Raw genomic sequence first — 7,494 nt, forward strand, 5'->3', positions numbered from 1 at the left:
AAGTCACCTGTTGGAGATTTACTCATTTTTCTGTGAGTATCTCCCATGTATCCATAAGGTATACATGTTTTTAAACTTTTCTGTTTTTCTCATTTTAATCTGTCAGTTTTTACAGAGGGTCCCATCTAAGAATTCCAAAAGCATAGAAAATTTTTTTCCTCCCCATTACAAGTTGGGCAGTTTTTTCTAAAGCTAAACAAGTCTCACCTTACAATCCAAAAATCACATTCCTAAGTATTTTGACAACTACTTTGATATTATTTCCAAACAAAAGCTACCATGCAATTATTTACAGAAGCCCTATTCATAATGACCAAAGGAAAAAAAGGGAATCAGAAAGTCTTACAATAGATGACTGTGTGGGAATCCACTCAGACATCAAAAGCTGTTATAAAGATTATGTAAAGGAAAACATTTGAGATACCAAAGATAAAGGAAGAAATCTTACCAGAACTTACTTTATCCAATTAAAGCAGAGCTCCCAGAAAAATACAACTGCCATTAACCCCATCCAAGGAGTTTCTTGCAAATTCGGCTGCCATGGAGACAGCATACTCTTTCCCATTAGCACTGACAAATGAAATGAAATCCTAAGCTCCCAACTGACTGAACAGACCCACTCTTGGCTGAGGGGACCCCAGAGTAACTTTCAAAACTGAGTTCTCAGCTTCGCTAGGATGGGATGATGGGGGTCAGATGCACATCGTTATACCCCCTCCTTTGCTAACCATGATGAGGCTTTCTTCCCTAAGGATTTAACAGAAACCAGCCCTTTCAAAGACTCCACCACTGATGTCAGCCTCTCCTTTCTTGCTTGATAAGAGACCACCCATGACGGAGAGGTTCTGGCCAGTGTACAGAGGATGCACAGAGTGAGTTTTCATGTCCTCTGCTTCACCTTTTAATGTCAGAGGGCTGAAAATTCCACCCTGGGATCATGCTAACATTACCATTTTTTTGTACATGGGACCCATGAAGAAGCAAGAAACTCAATTGCTCATGCATGCATTTCTCCTTCCATAAATATTCATGACTCCTCTTAGAGCTTTTTAAATAAATGTATTTGGCCATTCCACTCAGCATAAATTACTATTTCCTTTACCTCCTCCTTGAAGCATCTGTTTCTGGCTTCTGGCTGGAGGCTATGCTTCCCAGCCTGTCAGAAGGACAACCCTGCAGGCTGCAACCGTTTATAGGAAATACATCTCTCACTGGGTGCGGTGGCTCATGCCTGTAATCCCAGCACTTTGGGAGGCCGAGGCGGGTGGATCACTTGAGGTCAGGAGTTTCAGACCAGCCTGTCCAACATGATGAAACCCTGTCTCTACTAAAAATACAAAAAATTAGCCTAAATTGACTAATTTAAAATTGACTAAATTCTCCGTTCTCAAACTTCTGCTGACTATGTGTTCCAACAATATGGAATTAATTCTACTTCCTTTCCTATTTGGATGACTTTACTAAGAATTATTTCAAACTTTAATGGCTCCTTTGAGAAAATTTTTATCTTCAAAACTGCCTCCTTTTAGACCTTTCCTTTCCCAATTAAGTCAACTCCCTATAATCACTGAAACTTTAGGCACCCTGCTCCATGCCTTGGAGGCTCTCAATGTGCTGAAGAATCTGCAAAAGCAAACACCTGGGGCTGAAAAATAAAATAGAAAAAAAATTTATTTCTCAGCCTCTGTAAGATTGTATGTCAAAACAAAAAAAAAATCTTAAAAATCTCCAAAAATGTTGGTGAGAGAAAAGCTTTAGCCCTCATATGAAGAAGAAAAAAACTTGTTCCATTTTCCAGATACAGAGTTATAATACAAATATAAAATGTGGCAAAGACAAAAACCAACTCTTGTATATAAACTAGTGAATTTTGTAGTTATTGTAATCACATTAGTCAGGGTTCACCAGAAAGGCAGAATCAATAGGATATGTGTAGATAGATAGATGAGAGAAGATTCATTAGGGGAATTCATTCACATAATTATGGAGGCTGAGAAGTTCCACAATAGCCTGTCTCTGAGTTGGAGAGCCAGGAAAGCTGGTAGCATGGCTCACTCCAGACACAAAGGACTCAGAATCAGGGAAGCCAGTGGTGTAACTCTGATTCTGAGGCCAAAGGTCTGAGACCCTGAAGTTCTGATGTCAAGGGCAGGAGAAGAAAGATGTTTCCATTTCAGAAGGAGATAATTCACCTTTCCTTTTCCTTGTTGTTCTATCTGGGCTCTCAACCAATTGGATGATGCCTGTATTCATCCATTTTTATACAGCTATGAAGAAATGCCTGAGTCTGAGCAATTGATAAAGAACAAAGAGGTTTAATGGGCTGACAGTTCCACATGGCTGCAGGGGCCTCAAAATCATGGCAGAAGGGGAAGCAAAGCTATCCTTCTTCACATGGCAGCAACAAGGAGAAGTGCTGAGCCAAAGGGGAAAAGCCCCTTATAAAACCATCAGATCATGAGAGCTCACTCGCTGTCATGGGAACAGCATGGCAGTAACCACCACTGTGATTCAATCACCTCCCACAGGGTCCCTCCCACGACATGTAGGGATTATAGGAACTACAATTCAAGATGAGATCTGGGTGGGGACACAGCCAAACCATATCAGTGCCCATCCACATTGGGTCAGGGTTATCTCAGTGTCTTCCAGAAACACCCTCACAGATATGCCCAGAAATTGTGTTTTACCAACTATGTGTGTCTCTTAATCCAATCAAGTAGATGTCTAAAATTAACCATCAGAATATTTATGCCCGATTCATGGCTGAAATTTCAGGACAAAAGCCATGAAATCTCTATTTGTATTTGTATATCTATTAATGTATGTTATGTATATGTGATATTTTCTTAATTCCAGATAGCATTGCAAAATTCATTTATAAAATCCTCTAAAAGTGCTCTATTCTAACTTGGCTTGGAAAAAAATAAGCATTTATAAATAAATATTCACCAAACCCTAGAAATATAGGAAATGATCAAATGTTTTTTAAGTTAACACGATTTGGATAAAACTTAGTTAAATAAGATTATCACTATTGAATATAAAACAAACATAAATTCCTATTCTGCTTGAGTTCTAGTCAAATAAGCTAATATTATACTTACTAGAAATGTAAAATCTTAAAGCTTATAGATTTGATTCTAATTAATTTGTCATTCTTTTGAAAAAAGTTATTTTTTTATGGTGAAAGGATACACATATATTTAGAGTTAGCCAGCTGGACTCAGTTTAGATGATCCCAATTTTGTTGCGACATCCAAAACATCATAATCAGGAGCCAGTCGAACATATGCCTTCTTCTCTTTATCAGGACGAATCTGGGTGGTGACCTTGGCCACATCAGTGTCATAGCGCTTCTTCACAGCCTGTTTGATCTGGTGCTTCTGGCTTTAACATCCACAATGAACACAAGCGTGTTGTTTTCTTCTATCTTCTTCTGGCTGACTCAGCGGTCAGCGGAAACTTGATGACAGCACAGTGGTCAAGCTTGTTTCTCCTGGGGGTGCTCTTCCGAGGATATTTGGGCTGCCTCCGGAGTCGCAGTGTCTTGGGCTGCCTGAAGGTGAGTGACATGCGGATCTTCTTTTTTGCGTGTGGCTGTGGACACCTTTCAACACTGCCTTCGTGGCCTTTAAAGCCTTCGCTTTGGCTTCAGCTTTAGGAGGGGCAGGAGCTTCCTTCGCTTTCCGTGCCATCTTGTGAAAAGCGAAAAGCATTATTTCAAAAATAAATTGTTTACAGTAAATCTGCCTAATAGTAGTTTCCAAAGTACTTTTGGTAATTTTTAACCTTAAAGTTAAGCTAAGTAAAAGATTTGCCTTAAATATCTAGATGATTTATAAATAAGATACAATACTAAAACATTAATTACTGAACATAAATAATTCAAGTTTATATACTTTTGGCTTCCTATTTTTACAGAGAGACTAAAGATATTTTGGCCCATTAATAAACGTCTTTTTTTCTGCCACACTGAGAAATTATATTATGAGGAAACACATCCCTCTAGATGTTGGGAGATGGTATATTCATACATTTTCTAACCTACTATAGAATGCTAATATATGACAGTTTATAACTGTCTACTTCCTAGTTTTCTCTGGAAAATAAAAGATTAGTAAGTATTAAAATTATAATCAATATATGTAAATAAAACTACTAGAAATAATAGAATAACTAAAAACAACTCTATGCAAAGCATGCAAGAAAAGTAGGGCATGTTTCGCAAGTAAAGTAGGTTGTATTTTTTATGAGGAAAATGATAATAAGATACAAATAAAAAGAGATACCTAACCTTCCCTGTGTTATATTTGTATGGGTAAAATGTTATGTTTTCAGAAATTACATAAAATTCCTGGAAATGTGTCAATGTCCTCCTTACCCACGCTATGTGCCAGTATAGAGTAATGAGTGATAATTCCAATTATTATTTTAAATTTTGTGCCGGGCACACTGGCTCGTGCCTGTAATCTCGGCACTTTGGGAGCCTGAGGCGGGTGGATCACAAGGTCAGGAGATCCAGACCATCCTGGCTAACCCGGTGAATCCCCGTCTCTATTAAAAATAAAAAAATTAGCCAGGCGTGGTGGCAGGCACCTGTAGTCCCAGCTACTTGGGAGGCCGAGGCAGGAGAATGGCATGAACCTGGAAGACAGAGTTTGCAGTGAGCCAAGATCGCACCACTGCACTCCAGCCTGGGTGACAGAGCAAGACTCTGTCTCTAAATAAATAAATAAATGTTGTATGCCACAGAAAAAATCAAATATCCTTGTCAGTTGTAGTATAATGAACTCTCATCAGATCTTTCATTACAGCCATTTCATACTCTTTGTCATTTAGATATTATTTCTCCCTGATGCTTTCCTGAAAGCTCCTGCAATCAGCTACAGGTCAGAATGTTCGTCTCCAACACAAGACTCCCTCTGAGACTCACGGAAAAGACTATGACAGGTACTCTGGTTATAGGCTTCTGATGATATTGCTTAAATAACTTTAAGACCATACACTTGACTCAGTGAAGATCTCCAGAAGTCTGGTTGAGAAGTTGATGGGTTCATGACGCTGCTAACCCAAGATCCAACAAGACTGGAATTGATTACATGGCATTGAATGAACTCATGAAAATTGATTACAATTTCATAGCTTTTTGGAGCATTGCTGGTTCTTTAATGTTCTAGTTTCTGGATTTAAGAAGTCTCTTTCTCTTAATCTAACTGTAACTTACAACAATTTAGTAGATTATACTTTTGTAAACAGAAATGAAGCATTTATCTTTTTTCCCTGCCTGATTTTTCCAGAATTTTGAAATTCTTACTGAATACTCTTATTTTCACGATGATATAGTTGTTAGCAGAAGTTGTTAGCAGAATCTATTCGCCTTATAACAGGACATAATTGGAAATTTTGGTTATGTTATCAAGGTTTTTACTGGAATATCATATTTAGGAAGTGTACCTAAGATCAGTTATGACCAGCAATTTTAAGGAAGTAAGGTTGACTTTTATGGAGACAATGCTTACAAAGCACTGTGAAAATGGGAAAGTTCTTCCTCAAAGATTATAAAGTCACAGCTATCCACTATTTTTATGTGTGTGTGTGTGTGTGTGTGTGTGTGTGTGTGTGTGTGTGTATTCCAAATCACTTGTCCTAGCTTGCTCCAGCATGCCTGGACAGAACTAGACAAGCCCCAGCCCATAGTGCATGCCATTCCTTATTTGGAGATGCTTCCTTAACTATCCCTGGGCAACTTCCTTTTCTTTCTTTGTTCTATTCCCCTTACCTAATTAAGAAAGTTTTAATCTAACAGCCAATCAGGTAAAGTGTAAAATGTGAGGTCCTATTTCAGCCAATGGAAACTGGACACAGCAATAGGGTAGACACATCAGGTTATAAGTAACTCTGTCTCCTTTTTTTGGTGTGCTGTTGTGGCTGGACAGCTATTGAGTAGCACCCTTTATGCAGAAAGTAAAGCTCGCCTTGCTAAGAGATCATTTGTTCCCACGTTAATTTTCTTTTTTTTTTTTTTTTTTTGGAACACCAAAAACTTCATTCCCAACAGCACTCTGAGAAAAGCCAGCCTGATACCTAGATTACAGGGTTCACAGCCTTACAGGTTAGTAAAGAAGGTCATTTCCTGGTAGGCCCAGGAAATTAGGGATATTTTGGGGGCTTCGAGAGGAGAGGAATTCACACAAAGCTATGAGGACTGCAGCTAAAATCTGATAGTATGTTCCTAGCTTGGCTTTTAGCCTGAATTAGACCTTTAAAAGTCAAATCTGAGATTCTGTATGAAAACTTCCAGCAAAGAAACTTGAAAGCACCTATGTGGTCATCTCCTGTTCTTGCTGCACTTATGTAAATAATCAAGCAAAATCTAACAAACTAGACTTATTTTTAAAACAAGAATAGTCTTACTTTATGATCAAAAATGATGGTTACTACAGAGAGAAATTTTATGTTTCAATGGAAAACTACAACATGGCGGGGCATGGGAGCACATGCTTATAATTCCAGCACTTTGGGAGGCCAGGAGTTCAAGACCAGCCTGGGCAACATGGTGAAACTCCATCTCTACCAAAAATACAAAACTTAGATGGGCATGATGGCATGTGTCTGTAGTCCCAGCTAATCAGGAGGCTGAGGAGGGAGGATTGTTTACACCCAGAGGGTAGAGGTTGCAGTGAGCTGTGATTGCACCTTTGCACTCCAGCCTGGGCGACAGAGCCAGACCCTGTCTCAAAAAACATTTTTTTAAGGGAAAACTATAGCTATTGTGGATATCAGATTCTAGTCTTGTTTCTTGTTTGGGGGCTATTTTTACCTCTTTATAAACTGGGTCCTGCCATCTGATGAATTTTGTCCCACAATGATACTTGTGGAATAAGAAGCCAAGTATTGTCTCTCCTACTAATATATCTATTGTCAGTTAATTTGAAGGTCTCCAACCCTGGAACAAAGTTAGAAGAGGAAGGTATTGCTCCCCATAATGCATAACCAAATTGTGGTACATTCATGCACTGGAATACTATTTAGCCATAGAAAGGAACAAGCTATTAACTCACACAAAGACATGAGTGAATCCTGCATGCACACTGCTAAGTGGAAGAAGACAGTCTGAGGAGAATACACACAGTGTGACCTCATTTAATGAGACACTGGAGAAGGCAAACTACAAAGTTGGGAAGCCATTGGCTCCATGGGGTGGAGGTTTAAAGCATTCCGTATGATACTTTAATAGTGGGATATCTGCCACAATGCATTTGTCAAAATACGCAGAATTTCATGGCCAAATGGGTAAATCAAACTCTATTCAAATTAAATAAAATTACTCAGGATGTGGAGTATGCCAGGACAGAATACATCATGTGAAAAAGAATTTATCCTACAAATTTATATATTTATATAAATATATATATTTATATATTTATCCTACAAATTTATATATATATTTATGTATATATACAGGGGTTTTTTGTTGTTGTTGTTTGTTTT

The 7,494-nt window shown here is 38.3% G+C and overlaps 1 pseudogene; it reads right to left on the bottom strand.

Annotated features, from left to right (window-relative positions):
• Positions 1-3,182: 3,182 nt before the first annotated feature.
• LOC116464236 (large ribosomal subunit protein uL23-like) lies at positions 3,183-6,894 on the bottom strand (annotated as a pseudogene).
• Positions 6,895-7,494: the final 600 nt, after the last annotated feature.

This window comes from Hylobates moloch, unplaced genomic scaffold (assembly GCF_009828535.3).
Source record: "Hylobates moloch isolate HMO894 unplaced genomic scaffold, HMol_V3 SCAFFOLD_314, whole genome shotgun sequence".
In the NCBI taxonomy this organism is placed as follows: Eukaryota; Metazoa; Chordata; class Mammalia; order Primates; family Hylobatidae; genus Hylobates; species Hylobates moloch.